This window comes from Rattus norvegicus, chromosome 11, assembly GCF_021556685.1.
Source record: "Rattus norvegicus strain SHRSP/BbbUtx chromosome 11, alternate assembly SHRSP_T2T, whole genome shotgun sequence".
In the NCBI taxonomy this organism is placed as follows: domain Eukaryota; kingdom Metazoa; phylum Chordata; class Mammalia; order Rodentia; family Muridae; genus Rattus; species Rattus norvegicus.
Window position 1 is genome coordinate 64,703,927 of NC_141544.1, and position 17,554 is coordinate 64,721,480.

Sequence of the window (17,554 nt, forward strand, 5' to 3'; positions counted from 1 at the left end):
GAGCAGCAACCTCCACCTGAAAACCACTTGCAAATAAAACTTTATTGTTCTTCAAGGTAGTCTCACTGAGGAAGCAAACTACTCGTAAAGGTAGGTGTGTGCCCAGCAGTAGATGCCAACACAAGAAGAACTCAGTGGCATCTTTAGAGGTTCCTCGTCGTGTAATGTCATTCACACTTTTCCCTTTGGTTTTGATTTTTCTTAATCCTATTTTTATATTTTATGTTATTTTGTATTTCCTATTTTTTTCTCTTTTCAACCCAAATGTCTTTTGCATATATATTATAGCTTCCAGTTGTGCTGGGGACAACATACGATGACAGGGACTGCCAGCTGTAGGCTGGGATGGAGACATCTCAGTAGCCTGTAGCAGCCCCTTGTAAAGAAGGATGGCTTCTGGGACCCTGAGAAGCAGGAGACACATCCCTCCAGGGGACCGGCCATCTGAAATAAGAGGCTGCCAGCAGTAGGCCGGGATGGAGACATCTCAGTAGCCCGCAGCAGCTCTTTGGTTGTTCCCATTTCTCCTACCCTTAGCCCTGGACAATGGCTGTATAGATCTCATTTGTGCATGACTGCCTTTCAGTTGGCCTTGGTGTACATAATTATTCTATTATATCTGACTTTCCTACTTCTTTTTCCTTCTGCTCTGGTGAATTCTGTGAAACTAGATGTTCCTTGATTTTATGATTCTTAAACAATTGGAAATTGAGGCATAGGGGCACAGCACAGCCCAGCCCTAATGGCCCAGGTGCATGCTGTGTGTTCATCTTGGAAACAATGTAATAACTGCACAATGGTAGTTACAGATTAATGCTTGACTTGCAAAGAAACTTTAAAGAAATTATTAGAAAATGAATTAGAGCCAACATTGGGATCTTAAGAAAGAAAAAAGTTATTGAAGTTAGGAAATGAGTTTTGCATAACATTTGAGAGTGGTTCCTGGATAAGGAAGTATAGAATATATAAAATTATATACTAGTAAAACTAAGTCAAAATGCTGGGACTCTTACGAGAATCATTGTGTGCAAGGAACAGAAAGCTAGAGGAACCACTGAGTTAAGGGTTAACTTGGTTCTTCCTGGCCACTGCCTGGCAGCTTTGCCCATGTCATTTATCATCAGAGTTTCACAGGAAAATGCAAGTAGCTGACCTCAGAACTTTGAGCTCTGAATTATAATAAGTTAAAAGTTAAAGTTTAAATAATGATAAGTTTACAATTATTATTATTTTGGCCACAGGCCTGGGAATAGGGGAAGCTTGAAACTTTGGAGAACAATTGTAATTCTTAGTTCTTTGTGGGATGTGGTTATTCTTTTGAATTTAATTTGGCAATGATTATACAATGTCTTTTTTCTACCTGCTTTTGGATTATCAATAAAAGACTGGGGCAAGAGAAAGGCTGTAGCGGATGAGATGAGGAGAATGTGAAGAGTGGATGAGAGAGAATGTGAAGAGTGAATGCGAGAGCGCATGAGGGAGAAAATGAGAACAAATGTGAGAGCGAGTGAGAGCATGAGAAGAGATTGTAAAGCGTGAGTGAAGAGAGAATGTGAGGTGTGTATGAAGATTGTGTGTGTGAGCGAAAGGGGAGTGCATGTGGTGTGTGTGAGATATGTGTGAGGTGTGTATGAAGAGTGTGTTTGAGAACAAAAGGGTAATGAACAGAAGTGTGCATGAGTGGGAATTCGAGAAAAGAAAACCACAATAAAAAAGCAGAGTGCACAGGAAAATGCAGACTGTGTGCAGCCTGAAGCTGAGAGAGAGAGAGAGAGAGAGAGAGAGAGAGAGAGAGAGAGAGAGAGAGAGAGACTTTAAGCCTTGATTAAGCCTTGAAATTGCCTGTCAGTTTGTACCCAAAGAGTAGTCTGTGTATATTTATTATGCACCCTCCAGATATCCTTGCTCCCAGTTGAGAACTCTGATCCTGTGTCCAGGCTGGACGCCAGCACAGTTGAATGTTTTTATGGGGTTCCTGAATGTACAACTCTGTGTCTATATCTGTTTCTTGTGCCTTTTCTTTAGCTCTTTTCCTCACGTTTGTTTTGTCTTATTCCCAAGCATTGGCTTTTGTTTTGTCTTTTGTTCTGCATTTTATTTTATTTGTTTTATTTTTATCCCTGGGAAGCTCGTGTGTTTTCTGATGAGAGACAGAAAGGTGTGCATCTGGGTAGAAGAGAAGGTAGGAAGGAACTGCAGGAGTGGGGAGGGGGGTGAAGAAGAAGAGGAAATTAACAAAAATTAGCACTGAGCAAAAATACAAACAATGGAGGTAGGATTGTGACATTTCTAAGGGAAGCAAAACCTGTACCAAGGCTGTTTGTTTGTGTGATATTTTATCTTGAGACTGTGCAAGGGAAGCCTGTGCTTCCCTGAGATAATGGATGTCAGTCAGCTGGGGCTGAAGAATCAGTTATGATTAATAAGAGACCAGCATCATTGAGTCAAAGTCTTCTAGCTCAATGATGATCTGGGAAAAACAAAAGAGCTTTTTTTTAATTTTTTCTTTTTTGCAGAGTCAGCACCCTGAAGCTGTGTTACAGTGGGACCAAGAATATGTATTAAATTGGCAGCTAATTTGACAATGTCTGAGAGTTCCTCTGGTGATGACAGCTTCTGCATGGAAACTACACCACTGAAGGGGTCATGGGAAGAAACTGAGGATTGGAGTCAGGGTTGGAGTCTCTGGAGAAGCCAGGAGATTTCACATTGGTGAAAGTGAAGTCTTGGGTGCTGGAGACCCCAAGATACTGTAGATGCCAGCACTGTGGAATAACTACCATGAGCAGTGGTGGATATAGGATGGAGCCATCCTGAGCCTAGATGTGTGAGCTTCAGGCGGAAGAGCCGGAGAAAGAGAGCCTCTTAAACCCTTTGAAGCCAAGATCAGGAGAAAGCCCCAGAAGTCAGTTACTGAGCTAACTAACTATACTGTTGGAATTTGGTTTTACTGAATTTTGATTAGAACTCTCCTTGGCTCTTCCCCTTTGGATTTAGAAAATATGCAATTTAGTTTTGATTTCTATGGACAGCCACAAATCAGAGACTTTGGATTTTTAAAGAGACACTGACCTTTTTATGTGTTGAGACCTGTAAAGACCATGAGACTTTAGAGGCTGTGTCATGTTTCCTATTGTTATGTTAACATGCACTCTTGGTTAAAAAAGTAGAGGTTATAGTTTAACAGTGATGTGTTTGTGTGTCAAGCTGACAGGCGGCAGATTTATGACAGCTACTTTTGGTAACCTCTATTGAAGAGTTGCCTCCATCAGAAAGGACTGAGAGCATGACTGTGGGACATTTTCTTGATTGCTATCGATGTGGCAGTGCCCCTCGCACTGTGAGTAGGACCACCCCGTGCAGGTGGTCTTGGGCTTCTTAAGAAAACCATTTGAGGGGTTGGGGATTTAGCTCAGTGGTAGAGCGCTTGCCTAGGAAGCGCAAGGCCCTGGGTTCGGTCCCCAGCTCCGAAAAAAAGAACAAAAAAAAAAAAAAAAAAGAAAAAAAGAAAACCATTTGAGCAAGAGCTGCAGAAACCTAGTAAACGGTGTTCCTCTGTGGTTTCTGTTTCAGTTCCCGCTTCTAGGCTCCCGCCTTAACCTCTTGCTCTAACTTTCTGCGTTTGTACTCTAACTGTACCCTGTAGGCTGAAATAAAGTTTCCTTCCAGCTCCTCATTTTTATTACGTCACAGGGAAGCAAACGACAATCCTGGTGGTTTTTTTTCAAGTCTTGTAAGTTTTTAAAATTTTCCGGATCTTGTATTTTTTTTTTTTTTAATTTCACGAATCTTAGGTGCCCTCCCCTCCTGTCTCTCCCAGCCTATGAGCCAGCGTGCCTGTGTAAGGAACTTTCATAAAAATCCCCAAAGACAAAGTTCAGAGAGCTTCCTGTTATCTGAACACGTGGGCGTTCGTAGAGGCTGGAGAGGGCATGGAAGCTAGGGTCCCTCCCTATCTCCTAACTCTCACTGTGCATATGCTCATTTGTATCCTTCAGAATAACACACCTTCAAATATCAGTCAATGCTTCCCCAAGTTCTGGGCCTGACTCAAGCGAATTAATCAAATTCCAGGAAGAAGCATGGGAGCCCTCTCCCTGTTGCTCAAAGCACAGGTGGAAGAATCTTGGCCCTGTGACTGGAATCCAAAGCAGTTTTGGGAACTGAGCCTCAACCTGTAAGCCCTGATGTTATTTCAAGAAAGATGGTGTCAGAATTAAATTGGATTAGAGGGGAGGATCTGGATTAGAGCAGATCGAGCAGCTGGTGTCCACTGCTGCAGAACTGCCTTCTGGTTGGGAAAAATTCACGTTTTTGAGGTCACAGAAATTCTGTCTTGACTGTGAGTGAGAGTAGATGGAAAACAGACAGTTTTCTTTGTCTTGACACAGAGGTTAAACTTCGACATGAATTTTGGACAGGGACAAAAACATTCCAACAACAGCATCTTCTTTGATGGACTGATGGATTGATTGACAAAATGCTAATCACAAGATGCATCATGGGTATTTTAACTGACTCCTAGAAATCACTACTTCATAAGGGCGTCTTGTTCCTCACAGAGACCTCTCTAACTTTTAGAAAATTATTTCTAACATCAAGCCAAAATATATTTTCTGATCTTGGGTCTTTCTTGTGCAACAATATAGGCGAAGTTCATTTCTTCCCTCTTCAAAATAGAACCTCAACTCCATCAACTCAGCTACTTTGAAACCCAAGTTTCACTTTCCACGTGTGAAACATTCTGTTTCCTAATTCTTAGTATAATGAGGGATTAATATACCTCACTACTTAGTTGCCTTCTGCACTGGCTGTTTGTGTGTGTGTGTGTGTGTGTGTGTGTGTGTGTGTGTGAACTTGACACACAAGCTAGAGTCATCACAGAGAAAGGAGCCTCAATTGAGGAAATGTGTCCATGAGATTCATCTGTAAGGCATTTCCTCAATTAGTGATCAATGCAGGGGCCCCAGGTCATCATGAGTGGTCCCATCCCTAGGCTAGTGGTCCTGGGTTCTATGAGTAAGAAAGCTGAGTAAACCAGGGAAGGCCCGTAAGCAGCACTCCTCCATGGACTCTGCATCATCTCCTATCCCCAGGATCCAGTCCTGTTTGAATTCCTGTTGTGACTTCCTCTAGTGATGGACTATCTAGAAGGACAGATCCTGAAAGTGTAAGTCAAATAAACCCCTTCCCCAACTTGCTTTTTGGTCATGGTGTTTTGTTGCAGTAATAGAAAGCCTGATTAAGATATTTTCTCTGACACACACTGTTTAACATGAATTCTTAAGTGGAAGGATGTATTATTAGTCAACACAGAAGGAGGAGGAGAGATACGGGGCAAATAACACCTGGGTTGTTTGATTAAAATCTCAAGAAATCAATTACTTGAAATTTACCTAAAATTATCCTATATGTATATTTTGAGGGAAGCAATGTCTCTTGGGTTGATAATGCTCCCCACAAAAACCAGACTACCAAAAGCCCCACTCACTACCAGTCAGGAGAAATCTCCTTTCAGAGGGTCTTGTGGAGATTTGCATATGGGTAAAGACCCAGAGAGTGGCACTGTTAGGAGGTGTGGTTTTGTTGGAGTAAATGTGTCCTTATTTGAATAAATTCGTCACTGTGGGGTGGGGTTTGAGACCCTCCTAGCTTCCTGGAAGTCATTGTACTCCTGGCTCCCTTTGGATGGCAATATAGAACTTTCAGCTCCTCCAGCCCTGTACCCGCCTGCACACTGCCCTGCTTTCTGCCCTGATGAGAATGGATTGAACCTCAGAACCAGTAAGCCAGCCCCAATTAAATGTTGTCTTCCTTAAGGGTTGCTTTGTCCAAGGTGTCTCTTCACAGCAGTGGAAATCCTAACGAAGATAAGACTGCACACTTAGGACGCATTTGAGCTGGATCTAACCTGGAAGCCCCTTCCTGACAACTGGGCTTCTCTAGTAAAATCCTATGCCAGCTGCCAAGGGAGGGAAGCAATTAAGAGGTCTACAGAGCAGTGACACCTGTGAACTGCCACAAGGACCGACCAGGTAATCTATTCCTAAAGGTACATACATGGCACTCATATCAGTGGGAACCAACAGCTATTAAATTGGAATTAAGAGTACTCAACAGGAGAGGAATCATGCCTGCTACAGGAAAGCTAGTCAACATCCTTGGGCTAGTGAGGTCACCCACTTCAGAGGAGAATCTTTTACTACCACTTTGCTAGACAAGAAGAATGTCTAACTACTATTGGTTAACAATAAAAGATGATCGGCCCTGAAAGTATATGTACAGGAACACCTGAAAGAAACTCAAGAGGTTATATTAATGTGCATGTATATATTATTACATATCTTATATACTGTATACGTGTTATATATAATAACATTTGTATACCTTATATATATATAATAAGATATAATACCATATATGTTATCATTACAAATAATAATAAAGAAAAAAGATTAATTTGAGAGTTGGGGGTATGGAAGGGTTTGGAGGGATGATACCTGGGAAGGGCTGGAAGGAGGAAAGGGAAACAGGGAAGTAATATAATTGTATTTTAATTCAAGTTGTACAAGCATGAAAAGCAATGAAAAAAGTAACAACAACAACAATAATAATAATAGGCTGTACTAATTAGGTCGTCATCACCATACCAGTATTGAGACAGCTAATTTATACAAAGGAAAGACTTACTTTGACTCATGGTTATGGAGATTCCAGCACAAAATCAAGTGCCCAGCTATGGCTTGGGGGATCTATAGCAAGGGTGACATTCCTAGCATTCCATGGAGGAAACAGACATAGTATAGGCTCATATCATTTCAGGGGCTCATGACCTGCTAACCTCCCAGAAGCTCCACCTCCTAATGCTTCTACCACTTCTGTGGGTACCACCCTGGGGAGCAAGCCTTCCCTATACAGCCTGTGGAAGACAGCCAACATCCAAACTGTAGCAAAGTCGTTTAATCTATTTATCCTTTTAAATATTCCAAAGTGGCTGTGCTTCACCCGCCCATGAAGTGATGGGCACAGCTTTTGCCCCTCCTCCACTTAAATTTAATTTCTACTAATGCCTTTTAAAATCCGTAGGAGTTTCTGTTAAAAATAATAGCCCCTTTTTGACTCTCATTGAACTTTAAGTCTTTATCAAGTGAACTGCTGTCAATCTGAAGCCTTCCTACCTTGTATTTAAGCAGTTGATTCTTTGAACTTGGAGGCAAAACTTAACATTTAACCCTATTAAATGTGTATTGTTAATTTTATCCCATTCCTCTCTTTTTCAAGGTCTTTTGACTTAAGTTTGATTTTTTTTTTAATCGGTTTTATCAGCTTTGCTTTCAGTTCTGTGTAAATTTGATATCGAGGTTTTTTTGTTTTTTGTTTTTTTTCCGATGAGACAGACATCACCACCGACTGGGACTCGCTGTGTAGAACCTGGGATTTACAGGGATCTCTCTGCTTCTGATTCCTGGGTGCTGGGATTAAAGGTGTGTGTCCCTACATCTGGGCTATCCCAGGTGTCTATTAGAATTGAAAGGACTAACTGATAAAAATGTTGACGATCTTAGGAGGGTGGAGAAGGACTTCGAAGTGGTTCTCAGACTCATGTTGAGGAATTCCTCAGGACATGTGTTCAGCGCGCTTGATCCCTGAGTCTCATTTCCTGAAATTTGGATTCAGTGAGTCTGAGACGTGACTCCAGGAATGTGCATTTTTAACAAGCGCCATATGCTATGCTGATGCTTTTGGTCTTAGGCCACATTTTAGAAGCATCTTAAGAAAGTTGCTTTAGGTTGCAATTGACAGCATGCTCCTGAGCTTTCACAGGGGGCTCGGGCTTTCTGGCACCGTGTAGAATACAGAATGGATGCTGATGGAAGAAAGGTGTGAACAGAGAAGGAGTGGAAGGCAGGCGCAGTGGTGCTCAGCTCATAATTTGGCTATATTTTCCAGCTTAATTACAAAGCCAATATGATCAGCCTTTTCAGATACTCTGGGTAATTAGATGAATTGATACCTTTGATGTTCCCCACTGGGAGGAAAATAAAAGGGGATGTTTTGCATGACCCACGCTTAATGAACATATGTTGTCTCTTAGTGATCACCGCACTCCTTTCCGGGTGCTGGAGAATCACGTACTTCATCCGTCTGCACTGAGAATTAAGCAGCGTCTTGTATTAACCCCCAGAGTCTCTCTTCACTGTTTCCATCTGCACTTGTAAAAAAGTTAGGGTGTAGGCTTAGGTGGCATTGTATGTCTTCCTCCCTCTTTCTTTCTCTCCGTCTCTGTCTCTCTCTGTGTGTCGCTCTCCCTCTGTCTGTGTTTGTGTGTATATTTCTAAGCTCATGCATGTGTCATTGCGTGTGCTCATGCTTCTAGAGGCTAGAGCAGTGGTTCACTACCTTCCGAAGGCTGGGACCCTTTAGTATAGTTCATTATGTTGTAGTGACCTCCAGCCATAACATTATTTTGTTTTTACTTCATAACTGTAATTTTGCTACTGTTATGAATTGTAATATAAATATCTAATATGCAGGCTATCTGCTATGCAATATCCAGAGGGGTTATGACCCACGGGTTGAGAACCACCGGGCTAGAGGCTAACCTTGGCTATTGTTCCTCGGGTATCTCATTTTTTCCCTTAAGATTGGGTTTCCAACAGGTCTGAACTTGTCAAACCAACCAGCAAGCCCTAGAAACATGCCAATGCCTGACTCCTCCATGCTGGATTCCACGTAGGCACCACCATGCCTGGATTTTAAATGGGTTCTAGAGACCAAACTACAAGACTCATGCTGCAAGGCAAGGACTTTACCAATGAAGCCATCTCCGCATCTGGCTGTCCTTGTTCCTTAATGCTTCTTTCAAATAATAAAAATCCAAGGGCCAGATAATTTGACCAGTGTGTACTTTTTAGTTTTCCCCTAAATATATCTTTAAAGAAATTTAAAGGAACACCAGAAAAATCGCAGACATTAGACAGCATTATCCAGATTAATGCTTGTTTGCATTTTTCCATTGGCTGGGTTTTTTTTTTCCTGACCCAATGGATTGTTGTACTTCTTCAGTCTCCTTTCACAGAACAACTCCTCCAAACTGTTTTCTGCCTCTCCAGATGGTCGCTTGAGTTCTCAGAGTACACTTCCTAATTTGTTTGTTTGCTTACTTTTTTTTTCAGTTTTCCTTTTTAGATTGTGCATATTCAAGAAGTAAAATCAAAGATAATTCACAAAAGTCAAAGCGAAACATTGTTCCTGAAGGCAGAGGAGGGTTATACTTAACTCTACACAATCGGCATGGAGAGGCTGGAGCGGGGCTGAAAGGAAGGATCTAGCCCACTGAGGAGTCTAAGGACATAATAAAACATTAAAGAACTTCTCCAGGCAAAGCCATCTAAGAGATCTGTCCCCACCCCCCAGGAAGGGGCCTGCCTGATTATCCCACTAGCAGAAACAGAGGTAGGGAAAAGTGGCCTGGATACAAACTCACTGATGGGTCATTGATTCCAGTTCCTCAGCTGTGAGGGGAGACCTAGGTGGTGACTCTCTCAGCTATGACACCAAGCCCCCATTTCATTCTCTAGGTGGCTGTCTTCTTGTGGCTTGCAAAGGTATGAAAGTCTCCCCCAATCCCCATCCCAACTTGGGGCAGACCTGGAGGTTTCCCACCGAGGCTCTGTGAAGACTTCATCCCAGCTCAATCGCGCACTTTTCTCCAACTGCCTTCTACTTTCCCTGGCCCTTGGTGCTCCTGAATTTCAGAGCACTTTTCAGCGTAGCCATCTGCAGGCACTGCTCTGAACTCTTGCTGCATATCTAGTCTTTAAAATTTTGTGGTGTACATGCCAACAGCAGCCTCCATCCAATTTATTCCTGAGAAGACATGCTCAAGAGAGTGGGTGAGTAACGGTTCCGGTTCTGAGGTACTCCCACCACTAGAAAGCAGAAGAGGAGGCAGCCATTTTGGTTCCGTGTGCCCTCTCACCCACTACTCACTGTGCCTCACAGTGCGACAGAGATTCCCATTGGTTCTATCACACAGACCTATAGAAGAGCTTCCTGAAGATCTGCTGTGGGAGAGGATTTGTTTCAGTTGTGTAAGGGTCTGTAGGAAAGGCGGTGTTTGCTTGACTCTTTACTCTTTCACAGAGCCTTATGAGGGGACTTGATTTACCCATCTAACTACATTTTTCAGGACCCAGCTTTCCCCTGGATATAGGTGCCACTTACCTCCCCAAAAGGAAAATGTATACGCAGTGTAGAGAATGAGGCAGACAGGCTTCTCTTCCTCAACACAAGAGTGACCTTTTTGAGTACACATCGAGACTGGGGGATGTACGTCGTCCAGGTGGATGGTGTTTACGCACTCTGCTCATTATCAACAAGTGCCTTCAGATGTAACTTACATGGAAGTCTGCAAGCTCAGAGTAGTCATGTCTGTACCGAGACTGAAGGAATTACTTAGATGAAGGGTGAAATTTTTTCGTTAGAAGAAAGCTCCCAATCCAAAGGTAGAATGATGGCCAACTGTCCTCACCTTTTGGAAGATTTTGCTGAAACAGAGAGAATCCCTGGCTTGCGCCAGGATAGTTGGTCATTCAACAAGGAGTGTTTATGACTCAGCCCTGTTGACTACAGAGTGTCTTCCCCTGTATGGAAGATGCCTTCTACTCTTTTAAGAGATATTCATATGATGTTGTTCATCTAGGAAACTGACTGTTGAAACTGTGACAGGGAAAAAGTAGAAACAAAACCATATCAGAGTTTATAATACAGCTCAATTTAAACCTCCCACATTTTCTACCTCATTCTCTCCCCCCCCGTGTGTGTGTGTGTGTGTGTGTGTGTGTGTGTGTGTGTGTGTATGTATGTATTATGAATACAAAATCTGGCAGTACAAATAATTCGTGAGTCACTGCCCTGTCAATAAGCTTTTTTTAAGATCCCATTTTAATGGTTGTGTGGCTTCCATTGAGGCTGCTCAATACTTTAACCACTTTCTATTTGTTCAATATTTAGGCTAATTTTTGTTATTAAAGGTAATGTTGCTGTGAATATTTTTAGGACGCTAATGATTTCTTTTGGAGAAGCTTCCGGGACCTTCTTGAACAAAGCCTTGGAGGCATAATTAAAAGCCTGCTGTATTCTTATCTCTAAAGTGCCTCTTGGAAGGCTGTACCTCCTAGTTCAATACCCACTTGACTACTGCTAATACCTGGGTTTTCAATCTTCAGCAGCCCTAGAGTTAGAAAAAGTCCCCACGCATTCTTTAGTTTTTTGTTTACTAGCACAGTTCAAACATCTTTCATCTCTTCCTCACTGAATTTTCCTAAAATTGTTTGTTCATACACTTCCCCAGAACTTTGATTGAGTTTTAAGATCTTGCTCCTCCTTTACATAAATGAGTTACAAACTTACTATAATAAATCTTTCTATGACATCCCTATTTTGAACGTTTTCTTGACTTAAGTTTGGCAGACATTTTAAAAAATGCTATCCTTCAAAAAATGTTAACTGTTTATAGTCTTTAAACGAGTTAAACCCTGCACACATACCTTGTTTAGTACTCTTTTCTCTACTGTTAGCTTATTAGCACTGACTTAAATTATTTTATAATGCCTAAAAAAAATGCCACGGGCCAGCCCACATATGTTCTTTAGTTGGTGGCTTAATCTCTCGGAACTCCCAGGGGTCTGGGTTAGTTGATACTGTTAGTATTCTTATGGGATTGCAAACCACTTCAGCTCCTTCAATCTTTCTCCTAAGTCTTCCAGAGGGCCCCCCACCCCTACCTCAGTCCAGTGGTTGCTGGTCCATGGCCCCTGGCTCATACATAGCAGAGGATTGCCTGATCTGGCCTCAGTGCTCCCTAATTAGGTTGCACCAAATTCTGTAGAGACTTGATTGATGCCCCAGGGAAGGGGGATGGTCGAGTAAGGTAGGGGATGGGTGGGTGAGGGAGGTGGGTAGGGGGTGAATGAGCACCCTCACAGGAGAGGGGGGATGGGGTGAAGAACTCTTGGAGGGTAGACAGGAAATGGGGGCAACATTTGGAATATACATAAACGAGACAATGCTTTTTTAATGTCACGTCCATGTGAGGAGGAACAGAACCTACCATACAGAGCGTGAACGCATCTGCTGTACTGTGTTGCTCCTCTCTTAGAACCTTGGTTTTTCCAAGGTGGGGCTACCATGCTCTTGTGTTGTTATTGCTTCCTTTCCTGCTAGCCACCCCCCCCCCCCATTTTATGATCTGTGTGCTTGTTCCTCTTACCATGTGTGTGCTTTTTCTACTTTTGGACTTTAAAAAAAATGCTTCTCAAAATTTCATCTGTTATCTCGGTCTTACCCTCCTACCCCCCACCCCCCGTGGATATGGAATTTATCCATATTTTATGGGAAGACGTGGCCCATTCATTTTCACCAGTGGATAATATTTCATTTTTATGAATATCCGTGTGCATATTCTTGGAGCTTATGGGTGAGGATTCCTCTCCCGGCTACATGTAGGAGTAACATTGCTGTATTGAAACGTATGTGCCTGATCTGTTTTAAAAGACAAGGCTAAGTGTTTTTTCCAGTGGTTGTACTAATTACATCCCCAACTGCAGACTTTAAGATCATGTTGTTGAGCTTCCTTGCCAATACTTTGATATTTTCAAGTACTGAAATCTGGTAGCCATTTTCACCCAGTGGATCTGCCCCAACTTTTTTTTTTTTTTTTTTTTTTTTTTTTTGGCTTGTTTGTCCAAGGGAACTTAACGCCCCAAAAGGGAATCTCGAAAACAAATCAAGCCTCTCTTATTTGGGTTTTCAGTTTCTCTACAGGGTCAGACACTTAGCAAACTGTTCATCATCTGTTGTGATGAGCCTGGAGTTCGGCCCCCCGGGAAGCCGAGGTCACAGCCACGGGGATGAGTGAACCGGCAGACTGAGTGGAAACGGAGCCACTGCTGCTCTAACCTGCTCCTGCCCCTGATGCTCCGCAGAGCATGCCTCTGAGCCTCGCCGCCTCTCTGTGTCCTACCTGCGCATCAGGCACAACAGAGCTGACCTTTCTCCCAGTCCCACTGTGAGGATGAAATCCTACTGCAGAGCACTTTGAAATCTTTGGATGACAAGCAAGCCAGAAGCGCCAAGCATGATGGTTACCCGTGCCAGCAACACGAGAAGACAGCATAAAAATAGGAAGCGAAGAAAATTTCATTTTGTAAAAGCTTCAGTGAGAAAATTGGCTGGTCAGAATGTCATTCTCTGTTTCTGGTTCACGTAGACATTGGCTTTTATAAAATTAGGAGGGAAAAAAAAAAGTGCGCCTTGTTATTTTTGTCTTTGCGGGCAGACAGAAGTCTTTTGCACATCCCGGTTCTTAGGTGATGGGTGAGTCAGTGCTTCAGAAGTAAGGGTAACGCCCGAAGAGCTCTGGTCAAAACTGTTCTTTCGGATGCCCTTCACACTCTGCCTTTCATCCCAAGGCATCTAAGCTGGAAAGTCTGTGAGGATGATACAGGCTGAGAACTGGGAGGGTTTAAGCCGTGGCACTGTAAGAACATAGCAGTTAATCTACCTGCCACAGTAACAGATCAACCTTTGGCTCTGGCCTACCAGCTGACACTTCATCTTCTTAGACCTCCTTCCTGGCCCTATATGTGAGAACATGAGACACAGAGAGGGGACGTTTTCAACAACCTTTGATATATTAGGAACCACAGAACAAGATGAGTCATTGCCATTAATGTGAGGGCTCATTCTAAAATTGCCTTAGCCGTGATTTTAGTAGCTCACATCCATCTTGGTCTGCTGCTCTAAGTGAGTTGTGATAAGCCATAATCACCTTTACTTATAAATTCGATGGGCTGTGGAGACAGCTCCAAGCCACAGAGAAGGCATTTCCCAACTCTGAGCTTGCTGCCTGACACGACACTCAGAGAATCTCAAATGGGAGGTTTTCCGGCCTCTTTTTCTTTCTTTCTTTCTTTCTTTTTTTTTTTCTTTTTCTTTTTTTCTCTTCTGCTCTAGATCTTTACACTGGAAATTTTAAAAGTCAAAATTGCACAGAGTGATTTGGTTGCTGCACCCCGTGGAGAAGTTCAGAAAGTAAAAGGTAGGGGGGTGTCGCCTTAGGCTTGTAAGGGGGACGAGAGTGACGCCTGTCCACCCACATGAACTGTTCTGTGAAGTTATGAATCATAGTGTACTCAACTCCTAATTTTCACCCAGGAAGGGAAAGCTACTGAGCACTGTTGAAATGTTTTGTTCCCAAGTTTCTCCCTGAGAGGGTCCTCAGAATGCCTTCTGAGGGAAGGCGGGCTCTAATTGGCATAATTAAATTATTGCCATAGAACTGGCATGGTGTGGATCCAGCAGTGGCTCCTTTCCACCAGGAAACATTTCTTTAAGAAACACATTGTCCATTCGAGTATCCAGTCACATGGCAATCTGTTTATTTTATTCTTTTGCCTCACAAGGAGGGGCGTGAGCAACAAGAGGCACCTTACTGAAGAAATGAGTTGGAAAGTGGAATACCGGCCTACTGATAGTTTCTTTTTCAGCCCACACCTAATGAAAGGTTGAAGTGATTCTTTTTCTCTTTTTAAATTGGCAGATTATTTACTTGAGTTTGAGTTACAGGGTTGCTAAGGTCTTTTTTTTTTTTTTAATTGTATAGTTTTTTGTTATTGTTTAAAACTGTTCACAGTTACCTAAAATTCAGCACGCCCCACCCCCTCCACTTTCTCTGATTTTTAACAAAGGACAAGGATCATACAACCTTGAAATGTAACAGCGAGGAAGAGTGTGGAGAAACAGAAAACCCCCTGTGCTAAGTGGAAAACACTGTGAAAGATCCAATGGTGTACGTTAGTCACAACCCCTCCCCTCGCCCCACCAAGCGCATGCTCATATTTGATACTATTATGTTCAGTGTTAAAGGGTGGCCAAGGGAAGGAGTAACAAAGTCATGAATGGATTGATACTGTTATTGTGGAAGTGGGCTTTTGGTAAAAGAAAAGGTCCTTCTCCCTGTCCCTACGCTGGGTTTGCTGCTCGCCTCCTTGCCATGATATGACGTAGCAGTTGGATGGCAGAACCTGTTCTTGGACCATCTAGAGCCCTGGTTCCTATTGTTCATTAATGACCCAGCCTGCAGCATTATGTTTCGGAAGCCTAAGACTCAAGAGAGCATCTTGGTTTCAGGCTCAGAAGTAGTGCATGTGAGTGAAAATGTAAAAGGAACACAGAGCGAAGAAACAGATGGTGGTTCGGCAGGCACGTGAGAATCCCCTCCCACCTTTTGTTTTCCATCAGCGTGCTTACAACATTGCTTGTACAATAAACACAGCTATACAAGTTCTCAGTTAAGTGCAAGAGAAGATATATACTGATACTAATAAGGTCTAGGTTACAGGTCCCTTTCTGTTCAGGGTAGCTGGTGTGAGTGCCTAGCTTGCCAAGGTTCCAGGTGGAGAGAGAAAGCCGGGTGATAATCAGTAAACATTTCTGTGTCAGCATTTCCAGCAAATCACTTGTAGGGAGTTTTAGAAGAAAGGGGCCTGATTCTCCAGCACTCCTGTAATTTGTCATGATATAATTTCTCATTCTAAGTAAATATTCAGTTTCATGTCTAATTTTGTATTTGTAATTCTGCATCTTTTTCTTAACGAGGGCTCCTATAATTGGTTCAGCATCGTGTCTCACAACATCTGAAGGTGCCTTTGGTTAGGTGGGTCATGGGAACACCAGCTACGCGCGCAGTGAACTGTAAAGCTAGCACTGGTGACTAGCACTCCTGACTTTTTCTAAGACTCTCTCAATGTGCTGACAAAATGCTGCAGCAGTCAGTGCTGCCTTCTACATCCCCTGATTTCTCTGGCCTTGTGAGTGGCGTGGAAGTCTTAGTCACAAGAAAAACAGCTGGAAATACTGATTTAGAATGTCAGGGTAAGGGAGTGGAGTGAGACCATGTCCGGACACTCTTCCTTTACTCTTGCCTTCACTTGAGAGGTCTTTAGCCTCATCTAAAACCCTCGATGCAGGCAATTCATAGAAAGATTTTCCTTTTCTGAAGAACCAGTCAACTGCCTTTCCTGTTCATCTAAACATCTGGACTTTGTAGAACAAATTTAATCAAATTAGATGATAGTGAAGGAGGAAAGGAGAGAGAAAGGAACATTAGGGTGTTTTATTGGTTTTGTTTTTGACACTCCCTCCCCCCTAATTTCTTGTTGTGCTGGGTGGTGTTGGATTTAACATCAATAATGAAGGGTCTTATTAGCTTTAATATCTAGAATTGCCAGATCTTGCAGCGGAAAAGAGGTTACCAGATAAATTTGGATTTCAGATAAACATAAATAATTTTTAATATATGCATTCCCCAAATTGGAATTGACAAGTCATATTGAAGTGCCACGCATTTTCCTAGGTTGCTCTGTCATTCTTCCAATTTGCAGCAGATGAAACCAAAGGCCAGAGCCTTGGAAGAGGCACAGCTGGTACCCAAGCCCAGGGCTTTGCCTCGTAAGCAGTGTTTTTAAGTGTCCCCCATACGGTATCGTGAGATTGGGTAACTTCTCCCACACCCTTAGATAAACGAGAAATTAATTGTCCCTTACAAGAGACCTTCCCAAGCTTTCAAAACAACAAACCTTTCCCTGGGAGGGTCCCCAGGAAATTGCATCTTAAAAATTTCAACATTGCAGATAGGATTTCTGGGGAAGAAAGCAACAGGGACTCCGCTGGGGCAAACACTGAGAACTTGTGGCATTCTGAGGAAGAAATTAGAGCAGGGCTGAAAGCCTGGAACAGTTGTTTTGCTCCTGGAAAGCAACTTCCGCTGTGGTCTCAATAGCGGGAGGGAAAGGAGGCTGGGGAGTATCCGACCTTCTCACCTGGGTGTCACTCGAGCCGGAGGCCGACTCACATTTCCCGTCACCTCTGAGGCTGCTGATTTACCTTCTCCTCCCATTCTACACGCTGCAGAACTAACTGCCTGCCTAATTGCCAAAACTAATTGCTCTGACGTTCATTGTTCATCTGCTCCCGCCTCTGGCTTGAGCTTGCAGACTGGCTCCCCTGAGGGAAAGGCTAGGATAATTCTTTCCTTGGGGAGAGGGTGCTTCAGAACAAAGGAGCAGGGACTGTTTTTCCGGTGGATGGAGACTAAGGAAGCTTCTTGCTCACTACAGGAAGGACAATAGCTCTCAGCAGGGTGGGGTTGCTTCCTGAGGCAGTTACACAGTATGTAGTTCCCTGGGTGTTTCTTTCTCTCAGTTGAGAGTTTAGCGTGAGAGCTGATGGTTAAAGCACTGAGAACTGGAAAGGTTAATCATTTTCCCAAGTCATAAACCCCCGCATGTCAGGGGTGCTTTTGTGGCTTATCTTTCTCAATTCAAAGTCCAAGATTTCTATTGTTTTAGTCTGTATTTCCATGCAAACACTCATCAAAGCCCTGTTGAGTGACATCTTCTCACTTGTAGTTTGAATGGCACTCATTCATATCTACTGGGTTGTTACGGTTACCAAACCTTTTCTGTGTGTTATGTCACGCCATCTCAAA

General features: G+C 42.9%; 2 long non-coding RNA genes across 3 annotated transcripts in view; one reads left to right on the forward strand and one right to left on the reverse strand.

The window, feature by feature from the left end:
- Positions 1-15,637, forward strand: part of LOC108352331 (uncharacterized) — a 34,792-nt gene extending 19,155 nt beyond the window's left edge. The window contains exons 3-8 of one of the 2 annotated variants that reach the window (XR_015633065.1): positions 5,097-5,170; positions 5,821-6,035; positions 7,398-7,484; positions 9,177-9,456; positions 9,582-9,896; positions 12,818-15,637. This is a non-coding gene — a long non-coding RNA (uncharacterized LOC108352331). Of the gene's footprint in view, positions 1-5,096; positions 5,171-5,622; positions 6,036-7,397; positions 7,485-9,176; positions 9,457-9,581; positions 9,897-12,817 lie in introns of those variants that run through there. The other variant, XR_015633064.1, reaches the window with a different exon arrangement.
- Positions 9,188-17,554, reverse strand: part of LOC148002590 (uncharacterized) — a 30,989-nt gene continuing 22,622 nt past the window's right edge. Inside the window, exons 4-6 of the long non-coding RNA XR_015633071.1 lie at positions 10,535-10,568; positions 10,228-10,445; positions 9,188-10,067 (exon numbers count right to left, since the gene is read on the reverse strand). This is a non-coding gene — a long non-coding RNA (uncharacterized LOC148002590). The remainder of the gene's footprint in view (positions 10,068-10,227; positions 10,446-10,534; positions 10,569-17,554) is intronic.